We start from the raw sequence: 12326 nt of genomic DNA, 5'->3' as shown, positions 1-12326 counted from the left end.
CTATAAGCCTTAAAGTGAAGGAAACAACTGCGTCACATACAAAAAAGATATTCTCACACAATTGGAATTAAATGATTTATACATCATAAATCTACATCTTGTCTGTTTATCATGAAATGCCCAACTTCAACTAACAATTTAACAACTACTAAAATGGAACAGTGTTCTTAAATAAATTTTATGTGGCACTATTTTTGAGAAGAAAAATTCCTTAATGACCTCTGTCTATACATTTCCATACATTCTTCATCCTGGGTTAGACTGTGAGGAGCCAAAAGCTTCTCTCAACAACAAGAGATGAACGACAGCCTCATCCTAAATGCGATACCAGCTCAGTCTTGGTGAACATGGGCACACTCACGCACTTCTGGCAATTGACAGGTGCCATCCACTGTGAATGGGGAAAACCCCTAGCATCTGCGGCAAAAAACATGAGATGGAACAGTTCTGCATGGCTGGTTCAGTTTTAGTAATGTGGCATGCTAAATTATGCTACACATACAGTACATAGCTTCTTAAAACTACTGAGAAATTCAAGAGTGAACAAACAAGATGTCAGATTAGAGTAGAGGATTCAGTTGAAAGCATGAACGAAAACTACAAGACTCTGAAGCCCTCAAGAAGCAGGACTGCCCATCATTGACTTTTGTTATTAGGAAGTGATGTTACCGCACAGATATTTGACATATTTTACATATGCAAGAATTATTTCTGCACAGCAGATGGAGGTCTGTTTCACAGACTTACCCCTTGGCTCCACTTGGGATCCAAAAGAAAACAGAGAGTGAGCACAAAGGACATTAGAATTACAGTTTTATTTTATGAAGCACACAAAGAGACTTTACAGGGGAACACAACAAATTCCTTGCCATCCTTCTTGTATGTACTTGCAATGCTGGCAGCTATTATTCTCTTTGCCATGTGCAGCTCATCGCCTTGTCATGTCCTCTAATGTTTTATCTCTCTGGGCATCTCTCTTGCAGTATTTCTTGAACCAGTGACTGCACATTTCGATGACCTGAAGCCTCTCTCCAGCCCTTTCTCTTACCATGAGAACTGGAGACCCTTACTTGGGACTAGAGAGTAGCCTACATATCATAGACAGTACAAAAATGTTAAGAAGAATCTTTGTGGTTGTTGTAGCACCTCTTCTTGCCAGGTAATATTTAAGACCACCATACACTGTACCTCTATAGATTGCAACATGAGTGGTTAAGAAAAAAAAAATGAATCCAAGTTATGTATGACCCAAATCAGTGCTCCTCGGAGATTCTGTGTATGCTGTGTTTGGATCCTATCATTTTATTGGAATACAACTTCCACTTTTTGGACCTAATTCTGTATAATCATGTGATTGGGCTCATGGTCTTTAAGATCACGCACTGGCAATCGGAAGGTTGCCGGTTCAAATCCTGTAAATGCCAAAAGGGACTCTGCTCTGTTGGGCCCTTGAACAAGGCCCTTAACCTGCAATTGCTGAGCGCTTTGAGTAGTGAGAAAAGCGCTATATACATACAAAGAATTATTATTATTATTATTATTATTATTATTATCACAGATAAAAGAGTTACAATCAAACAGTATTCTATGGTCACAGAACTTTGCTTTCCTACCTCCCTTCATGCTAAATCTACTTTCTTAATTCCATCCAATTTTTCTTCAGGATCATTTCTTAAACTCCCATAGGTCAATCTCAGGTCCTGAGAAGCCAAATACTGGGCTATAAACAACGTCTGCAAGACATGCACCAACCCTGAATGTTATATTTGTAAAAGTTAAAAACAGCTTCACATTGCTTAAAAAGTAATCAATTGTAATAGAGGACATAGACTGGTTTGCATCCCAGTCAGGATGGATAGCTCCTTACCCAGTCAGGAGGCCCTCATAATTTATGGTTTCCATGAATGGATGGGAGTCCCTGCTGGAATGATGGGTGTTCCCTTTCTCGGGAATAGTATTATGATGGAAGGGCAGAAAGAAGCTGCCTCCTGGGTCCATGTACTTCCCCAACATGTTGAGTAGAAACATTCCTGTGGTGGATCTCCAATGTCCACAACCACTGGGCTGCAAGGGTTTTGTAGTCCCAATAAGCATTATTGTTGGGTTTCTTAGTAGCCGTCAGAGGGAGCTACAGGGAGGTGGATTCTCTGTTTTAAAATGGTTCCGACTAACCTGGGAATGCTTCCTGGATGCAAGATCAAGACACCAGAAGAACTCTTAAGTCATGAAAAAAGAAGTCACTTTGCCTCACTCAGGGAGTCAGAGTTGGAAGAGATGGAGATTAAAGAAGGGGGAAAAGGAAAAGAATTGTGGTTGTGGCGATTTTGTTAGATGAAGAAGGAATTTTGTTAAATAAAAATAATCCTTTTGAACCCAGGACTTGTTTCTCTGCAGTTGAATCTGGAGTTTGGAGCTCTGAGGCACCCCACAGTGGTTACAAAATTTTATTACAAAAACATCTCACAAGAAAAGCAGTAAGGCAGGATACCCCACATAGTAATTGGAATTCCACTAATGGACCACTAATGGGCTAGGATATGCTGATTTAATGAAAAATGGATCAGTAGATAGGATAAAATTAAAAAAGGGATAGACTTGCCAAAATTACTATTTCCATAACAATTGGTATTATCTGGGAGGAATATGTCATAAAGAATGAACCTACATAGGGTTAGCAAAGTCTGTACGAGAGCTCAGCTCGCAATCAAAAGTGTGTCAGGGAAATGCGAGCGTTGAACAAGTAGATGCCTTACGTGACTTTTTCTTATAATGTGATTAGAGCTGATCAAAAGGAGGGTTTTCTAAGTCAATGATACAGAAATAAGATTAACCTTTTGTTCCCTATGTTGTAAAGGTTCATACATAAGGGACAATATCAATGTAGTAGGGGTGAATGAACCCAGAGCTCACAAAACAGCTCAGAAGAAGTAGAGAAGGATCTCCTCAGGCCTCGTTCTGGTTGGGTTTATGGCAGATGGTGTGATGGAATACTACCCGTTAATCAGTAATAGCTGTATTGTTACATCTGCAGAGTACAGTGAAATTCTTACTTGTATATCTGACCTAAATGCAAAATGTTGATATTCTCTGACACAATGATGAACAAGAATGTATTAAAATACGAGTTTCCTTTTATATCGTAGGAAGCACAAGTCAGCTTGCCTAATGTAGTCCTTACCCTTGTCTCCGCAAGGCAAAAAACTCCCTAAAATTACCATGATAGTTGTGAATTATTGATTTCCTTTTCAAAAAAAATTATAACAGAAGTAGAGTCCAGATAATAATGAGGATTTTTTCAGGTACTGAGAATGACAGTTCATTTCTCATAAACTGAGAAATCAGCAGAATATTTCTGAATATTTCAAGTGGGCCTTGGAGGTAATGAAGTCATTCAGTTATATCAGAATTTACTGTTGTTCAGTCATGTTAAAGATAAATGTCATATGGTTACAGAAGACAGAGAAACTTGCTAAATAAAAAGAAAGACCCAGGGTGGGTCAGGTATTGAAGTGGAATTAGAAAAACAACACAAAATATCATAATAAGGAGGGGAGCTATTAAACTGCTATCATAAGTCAGAGGAGGACAAACAGGATTACCTAAGAAAAACCGTGAAATATGGAAAAGGTTGGGAATTTTCAATAATGAAAAAAGCTGCTTAACTATCTCCTGAAATAACATGGGAATGCATTTTAGGACTGAAAAGCAGTAAATGAGCACTGTATTAAATCTGGGTTAGAAAAATATGGTACCACAAACACATTGTCAATTTCCAGAATCTTTATGGCTTACAATTTCCAATTAAATTAAGACTAAGTGGGCAGTAAGAGCAGTTGGACAATCAATAGTGATTGATTGAGCCGTACAATTTTAGTTCTAAGACCAGATGGTCCTATTTTATAATACATTTTGGGGATCTTAATGATATTATGAAACCTGAAACCTGTCAGACATAATAAATAAAGAAATGGATGGGAAAGGCTCAAAGGATTGTTACACAGAGGAGTTGTTGAACCTAAACGAATGTCAGTCTATTCAGGGCAATGTGAATATTTTATATATAAAATATACATACACACACACACACACACACATATGTACATGTGTATAGCTGTGATGATTTTTAATTGCCTCAGTCAGTGAAATGAGTGCATGGGTATATAAGAATAAATTAAATTGGAATAAATGAACTCATAAATGAATTCATATGATATTAGGGCATTGTGAGGGACTCTTGGCCACTTGATGCTTCAGCAACTGAAACCACTTCAACAAAGTACAGTAAATAAACTTAGTTAGATGATGTGGTGATTTGCACTATAAATTGTGAAGAACTAATGCTCTTTCTACACACAGTGGCACTGGCTCTTAGAGAGGCTGCACATATGGCTAATTATATAAAAGGCATATTTAGGTAAAGTGAGGCAAAACATATGGGTTATGTGATTTGCAGGAGATTGATACCACCCCAGGAGACTAAGATTATAGTAGTCTAAGACTAGTCTCATGCCAATAACAAATCTTTAAAGCATTTTTGAGCTCACAGTCTATTGTTACTGGTTTATGTGGTTTTTGGCATCATGCGGTGGACAACTGAAGTGGACTGTCCATTTGCCAGTGTAATACACTCACTCCGCTCAGATCTGGTGGTGAAGTGTCTGAGGTTTTTAAATGCAATGACTGGTCATTATAACAGAGAGTCTTTCTCAATGGGGTTTACTTATAGATTATGTTGCATTGTGAAGGGGCTAGTAGTGATAGGATGGTATGTGTCATTATGTTATTTTTAGCTATTTAACACTCCATGCATTTTAAAAGAATGCAACTTGCAGTGACACAATGAAAAGTTAGAATCAAGCGAGAAAGAAGTCACATACACTTGACTAATACAGTAGCATCACCGGCTGTAGTAGTGTTAATAATATTGCACACATGTATAGAGTACAGTTAAAATTCTTACTTGCATGTTCAACCAATATATAATACTAGCTGTTCCCTTTTCCCTGCGACTCCACCCGCGTAGTAATGAAGCAGGAAAAACTTTAAAAATCAATAAACAAAAAGGTATCGCTAGCTAAGTGGAGGCAAGGTGCACTCCAAAACGCAGAGGTAGACCAAATCACCACTCCTGATGTCACGCTTTCCCCTCCCCTCGGCCCACAGCCTCTGTCTCGGATTAGGGCGAATATTACTCCTGCAAGTGAACTATGATTCTTAGCGCGATGAGAGAAGATGTAAAATAAACGAAGAAAACCTGATTTAAATCTGTTAAGTAGTTTTCTCGTTCGCTAGCTAAGCGGAGTTAAGCTAACGTCCTGAGGCTGGAGCATGAGTGAGGAGGGCCGTGCCACCCTCTCCTCAGCCTGCAGCATTTCTCTCAGATTCGCACAAATAAATCAGTGAACTATGATACTTAGTACGATGAGAGATGTCGCAAAATCAACTGGAATGTTCAAGCAAATTATAGAAAAAAAACCCAATCTAAATCTGTTAAGTAGTTCTCTCGTGAAAAGCGAACAGACATAAAGACAGACAGACGCTGGGTTTTATTTATATAGAGATGTGCCACTGTCCAGCGGTACGATACACTTTGTTCTAAGCATATACTAGCAATCATGTAGGGTATGTAAAGGACCTGTGAGATCAGGATGTTGTCTCCTACTTTGCTGAGTTAAGTATATTTGAACTGTTGCTATTATGTTGAAACTAGAAGAAAAAAAGTAATAAGCAGCGTCACTACCCAGCAATGAGGTGAAAGAAAAGACCTAAAAATTCATTTATTAGAGACAGAGAACATGGACAATTTCAAGGAAATGAGAGTGAAATGTTATAGAAGCCTTAAAACAACAGAGCAAAACAATGGGTTGAACTGATTGACTTGTGGTTCAATATCTTGTGGAAAGTAAATGTAAAACAACTTTTCTTTAAAAGTGCATAAATACATATACTGTATTGTATTTATTTCTGCTTTTTCTAAGGCGTTGTTCTTCTGGGTCACCCAGATTCTTCCATCTGGCTGTAGGAACCTTACCATAACAATTATCAGCAATGTCAGCCCCATGTTACATACATATGGCTAATGTGCTACAATATATTGGGTTGATCATCCAACCTCATGCAGACCAATGATTCAGCCTCCACCAGACTCAGTACAATGTCATTAGGAGTGCTCTACATGTAGCACAAGAGTCTAGAGGTGTGAATGAGGCTTCTGCCCCGTTATGGACTCTTTGCGATGTACCAGACGCTTGACTGCATAAGCTACAATTTCTTGAGCTTATGAAGGTGACAATCAGAAAAAAAAGCATTTCTGAAACAAATCATTGAGAGCTCTACTCATCTCATCACTCTCTCTTTTTAGAATGAACTACGAGATATCCATCTCAAAACAAACTTAAACATGTTAGACATTTTTCTTTGATACAGATCTCAGAAGTGTCACAGTCATCCAAATGTTAAATTAACAGATTAAAAAGTGTCCAACAGGAAAATGAAACTTGCAACAGAAAATTATAACATATCATGTGTGGGGGAGAATCTGGCTGCAAGCAGTTTTATATACCCTTCAGGATACAATCTGGCAGAGTACACCGATAATGGCAACTACAATTATGTATGGTGTCCCAAGAAAAGGGACATGTTCTCCCAGGAAGCAAGAGACAAATCAACCTTCTGGTTAACATGGTTAGCTGATTTATAACAAAAAGACGCTTGCTCTTCCCTGTGCAGTTCCAAATGCTGCACAACCTTATGTATAGTATGGTGAATGTTGTAACAGAATTAACCTTAATTCAAATTTCATTGGCTAAATGATGACCACTTAGACTTGTATTTTAAAATATAATTAAAAGCTCTACCAGGTTGTGGGCAAAGTCAGTCCTGGAGGGCCGCAGTGGCTGCAGGTTCTTTTTCCAAACCCAATTGCTTAATTAGAAAACAATTGTTGCCAATAATTGAATTTCATGGCTTGTTAGTACTTTAACTCTGCCCATGTCAGGCCATTCTCATATCCTAAATTTTTTTTTTTCCTTTCGAAGGATATCATCCAAATTATTTGAAATCTAAAACTGGATCAGTAATTCTCAGTCCTTCACTTTTTCTCTTCACTTTCCTTCCAAGTATTTAATTAAACCAAACAGTGCACAATAAATACACACAAGCTCAATGGAGAACTGCTTTTTTTGTCATTTGCATCTTATTGCTAATAAGGAGCAATTAAAAACCGAGAATATATCTGTTTAAGACTAAAATAAACAATAAGAGTTCAAAATCTTGATAAGCAAGACTATGAAAATGAAGCAGAAGTGTCACTTGAGCAATAAGTGCTTCTTATTAGGCTACTGGGTTGGAACAAAAACCTGCAGCCACTGCAGCCCTCCAGGAACGACTTTGCCAACCTCTGCTCTGCACTATCATATGCCTGGTATTCAACTCAAACTCTTTTGGCATATTTTACCAAACTGCCTTTACAGGTAATGTGGGATAAGAATGGGCATCCTGGCCAGGGGGAAGCACAGGTTATTACCTGGATGGGAGGCCCGAGAGGAACGTTGTATGGATTGGCCAGCTGAACAGAAAGACAACTCTTTATCCAGCTAGTATAAAATAATGGGAGGACCAGCAGAAGCCGGAACTTAAGAGTGGTTCCATTCCCCCATGCGCTAGGTGGCAGTGGTCCTTGTATGAGAACACAGTCGGGACACCTGCAGGGGTACTAGGGAAATGGAGTCCGGAAGTGCAGCACTATAAGGTCCCTTGAGTTCAATAGAGGGTGCTGTCAGGGTAGGACCACTAAACTTTGTCTATGGCCTGGAAGTGCTTCCTAGAGGAGACAGAATGGCACTGAAAGTATTCCCGGGTCTGGTATAAAAGGAAGTCCACTGCCACATATGGACAAGGCAGAGTCAGGAGGCAGTGGGTGAAACTCAGAGTTACAGAAGGAGGAAGAATTGTGGATTATTGAATATTTTTTGCATACTTGTAGCTTGTTGTTGGAAGAGAATTGGGGAAACTTGCCTGGAAGGGGAATAGATATCCAGTATTTTATTTTACCCATGAGTGCTGTTTTATTAGTTCTGTGGTTTGGGGCTCTCTGGTACCCTCTTGTGGTCACAGTAAGTACAAATGATGATTATGAAGGAAAATGAGCTCCTAAATGCCCGGTTACTGCAAGTTAAACAGGAAAGCGAGGTATTATTTACTTTTGCAAAAGAGATGAAATAAGGATTTACATGGTACAGTTGGAAAAGACAGAGAGAAAGCCAAACATGACTGATAATTGGAAGCAGTCATTAGGCAGACACTCCCTCCATGACTAAGGACTTCATCACAGTGAAAGCCCGAGGATACAACTCCATGTGTAACTCTTCTTTTAGACTCATCTTTGAGCATCAGAGTTCAGAACCAACTAAAGGTGGTTACTATGGTTGTTATTATGAAGACTATCAAATATAAATGAAGCAAGGTAATGAAGATCAGTTTTTTCATCTTACCCATTCATAGAGAAAGTAGTGGAGCTGGCATTTCATTGTTAATATTCATGAGAGATGTTAGTACGTAACTCAGCATTTCTGGTTAGACTTTAGCATTCCTTTCATTTATCACAATTAATCAATCAATTTGTTTTATTTAATACTATGAAATTCAGAGGATGGCACAGTGGCTACGTAACTTCATTGTCCCATGGATCTAGAGTCCTTGAATTATGTGTCAAGTCTTTGACTAAGTGCTGTTCATACATTTTCCCCATGTCTGCATAGAACGTATTTCAATATTTCTAATTCCATATTAGATTTATTAACAATCCTGAATTGGCACCTGGTGGATTGGTGTACTTTCCTGGGGTATTTCCTGCCTTGTGCCTAATATTGCCAGGATTGGTTCCAACCATCTGTGGTGCTGAATTGGTTTATGTGGGTTTTAACAATTCAAATACAATCTGACAGTACAAACAATCAACATGGTGCATTAAATGACAAATAATATCACAGTTAAGAATGAAATTCAAGAAATAATTATATTAAAACTGCAAATCTGAAAGCACAACCTGGAAAAAAATGACTTAATGGATCAATATGTAGAGCTACAGCCCCATATTAAAAGGAATTGTTGACTACTAAATACAAAAAATAACTAAATAACAGTGACAGCACCATAGTACAGTAAAGAGTGATGAGATGGCTGCTGTGTTAATTTTACATGTTCGTCCCTTGTGTGCTTATGCTTCTTTTGGACTCTCTGGCTTTCTAGCACAAACCAGATTTGCTCTAATGTCAAATCTGAATGAGCTCAAGGTGAACGTTCATGTGAATATGCCTGATCCCATCCAGGTGTTACACTTCCAAGATGGCCTCCGATTCTGGGGTTCCTCCAGACACTCAGCTTCCTACCGCAATCCAATGGCACATTTTTAGGTTAACTAGAAAATATTAATGGCCTGAGGGGTGGCTTTGAAACGATTATGTCCTGTGATAAACTGGCATACCATCCAGGCTCAGGTTCTGCCCACTGCTGCTGCTTTTGTTTCCTGAAATCCATATTGGAAAAGGCACTTCATGAAAAGGATGGGTAAAGTAAAAGTCAACACAGAGATGAATATTGTGCTTCTAAATCATAGAGGAAAGTAGTACAAAGTAGAAAACTGTATTTTTCAACTATATTGATTTAAATAAGTTCTCCAATTCATTTTCTATAAGGAAAATATTGTAAAATGTTTTGTAAATAAATATTTTTATTATTGGTGGCGCAGTGGTAGCACTGCTGCCTTGCAGTAAGGAGACCAAGGTTTGTGTCACGGGCACATGGAGTTCTCCCCATGTCTGTGTGGGATCCAGGTCCAGGATAGGTGGATTGACAATACTAAATTGGCCGTAGTGTGTGACTGAGGTGTGTGTGTGTGTTCACCCTGTGATGGACTGGCGCCCTGTCTGGGGTTTGTTTCTGGTGCCCTATAATAGCTGGGGTAGGCTCCAGCACTCCCTGTGACCCTGTTATGGACTAAGTGGGTTAGAAGAATAACTTATTATTATTATTATAGCAGAGCTGAGTTATTCATTTCTTTTTGAGGTTTGGTTTAAGCTATAAATTACTTTTGAGTTTGTGTCTGACTAGCAACAGTCTCTGAAAAGCAAGGCAAATAATTATGAAGGATGGCCAGGCATATTATTATGACATGACACTTATTTGCTCCGTATTGTGTTCTTTATTGTTTTTTTAATGTGATCTTAGTTAATTATTACTGCCCTCTCCTTTGGAATTAAAACTATTTTGGATTACTCCTTCAATAATTCATGCAAGTCACAGCAAGACAGGAATAACTCTGCAGGATCTCTCTGCAAACATCGCAATAAACTGTAACATTTTTTAATATACATCCAATCTATTTTTAAAAGATAAGCCAGATATAGATGGAAAAAGCTTCTGAATGAAATGTTATGGACTTAATTTTAAATAAGACACAAGTGAAACCGCTCCATGATTTCTCACTTTGCCCACTCTACTGAGCTCTAGGCATCTTTCATTCAATGACATGGCAGCTGCTCAAACAACACAGATGCGGCTTTCAGTTTTGTTTCAGACATGAAAGACTGGGTGCTAGAGGCTGTGGTTTCTGAACAGGAAATACTGAAATCCAGAACATGCTTATGCGCCAGATTAGCAATTTCCCAAAATATCGTTTGAAATGCTGCCACTGTGTTATTTACAGAGGGCAACCTTGGTGGAATACATGTGCTGCTTGGTTTGACACTCTTCAAAGTGTTTTGGGTGTCTTGAAAATTAAAGAACTTTTTCTGCAGTAGATTTTACATTTCTTGTATGAAGAAAACAGTGCTAACTTGTAGAACTAGTGAATGCAAAATTCTCCAAATTGGTTTTGCTTCCTTTAATGTATTGTTACTATTTTAGTCTTTGGGTGGCTGGGTGGCACAGTGGTCAGTGCTGTAGTCTCATAACTACTTCAAATTGGGTTTGAATCCCTGCCTGTCTGTGCCTGTGCAGAGTCTGCAGGTTCTTTGTCTTCACAGTTCTTCCTTCTGTACTTCTCTTTTACTCTCACGTCCCAGAGACATGAATGGTAGGTTAACTGACCAGGAGAAGTGCATGGAGTGGCACCCCATCCATGGTTGGTATCTGCGATGTAAATAAAACTGGATGGAGTTGCAACAGAAAATGGATGTGTATGTCCATTGACCCAAAATGTTGAGAACAAAATTGTATAAGATTAAATACAATTGAGTTCAAAATATTAAATAAAACTATCTAGAAAAACAGATAATTCTTTGCAAAATGAAGAAACATCCAATAACTGTTTTTTATGTGAATAAAGGAACTCATTTATTTGCTGTTAAAATCCAAGAAAATATGCAAAGGCTGCTGAATAATTAAATTTTTAATTCCTCATTGAATACAATAGTTAAAGTTGTACTTTCGCTATGAAATGCATTTGTTATAAACTATTTCTTGTTTTTCTGTTTCCTTGGTTTATTGAGGACGAGCACAAATGAGAATTTCACTTTGCTTGTGGCTTCCAGCAAATAAAGCAACTAAAGTAAACTGTCTCAACATAATTTAGCTGCCGTATTCAAATAGTGCTCACAAGTGCAAACACTTCTACCATCTGTATCACAGGCAGGTTAAGTGACTTGTTGACGGTCAATATAAATTTGTGATGTAGCTTTACCCATTAGGGGGCTTCTCTGCCCATTAACCCGAGATCTTCAGCTGCCTGTCCTTTTGCTTTGTGAAAATCCTGCCAAGCAGCACCTTTGTAGCGGAACTAACACTGTAAAGTATGACTGTATTATTTGTAACTTTCTGATTCTTTCAAAATGCATCTTGTCCATCTCTCTTGCATTTCAGATCCTATAATAATTCTATCCATCCATTATCCAACCCACTATATCCTAACTAGAATATCATGGAGGTCTGCTGGAGCCAATGCCAGCCAACCCAGGGTGCAAGGCAGGAAACAAACCCCGGGCAGGGTGCCAGCCCACTGCAGGGGGCACACACACACCAGGGACAATTTAGGATCGCCAATGCACCTAACCTGCATGTCTTTGGACTGTGGGAGGATACTGGAGCACCAGGAGGAAACCCACGCAGACATGGGGAAAACATGGAAACCCCACGCAGGGTGGACTCGGGAAGTGAACCCAGGTCTCCTTACTGCGAGGCAGCAGCACTACCACTGTGCCACCGTGCCGCCCTTAATAATTCCTAAAATATTTTCTATTTTGTGTCTACTGTACTGATGCGGATCCTGTTTCACAGATAAACAGTTTTTACTCTCTGTTGTCCCCTTTCCCAGTTCAGTAAATTTTCAC

At 38.8% G+C, this 12326-nt stretch overlaps 1 protein-coding gene across 3 annotated transcripts in view; it reads right to left on the bottom strand.

Annotated features, from left to right (window-relative positions):
- The window catches only part of arhgap20 (Rho GTPase activating protein 20), a 137969-nt gene that overhangs the window by 109972 nt on the left and 15671 nt on the right, over positions 1–12326 (bottom strand). The gene's annotated exons all lie outside the window — the stretch shown is intronic.

Source organism: Polypterus senegalus, chromosome 2 (assembly GCF_016835505.1).
Source record: "Polypterus senegalus isolate Bchr_013 chromosome 2, ASM1683550v1, whole genome shotgun sequence".
In the NCBI taxonomy this organism is placed as follows: domain Eukaryota; kingdom Metazoa; phylum Chordata; class Cladistia; order Polypteriformes; family Polypteridae; genus Polypterus; species Polypterus senegalus.
Note: the sequence above shows the minus strand (reverse complement) of the source record. Positions and strands in the feature narration are given on the sequence as shown.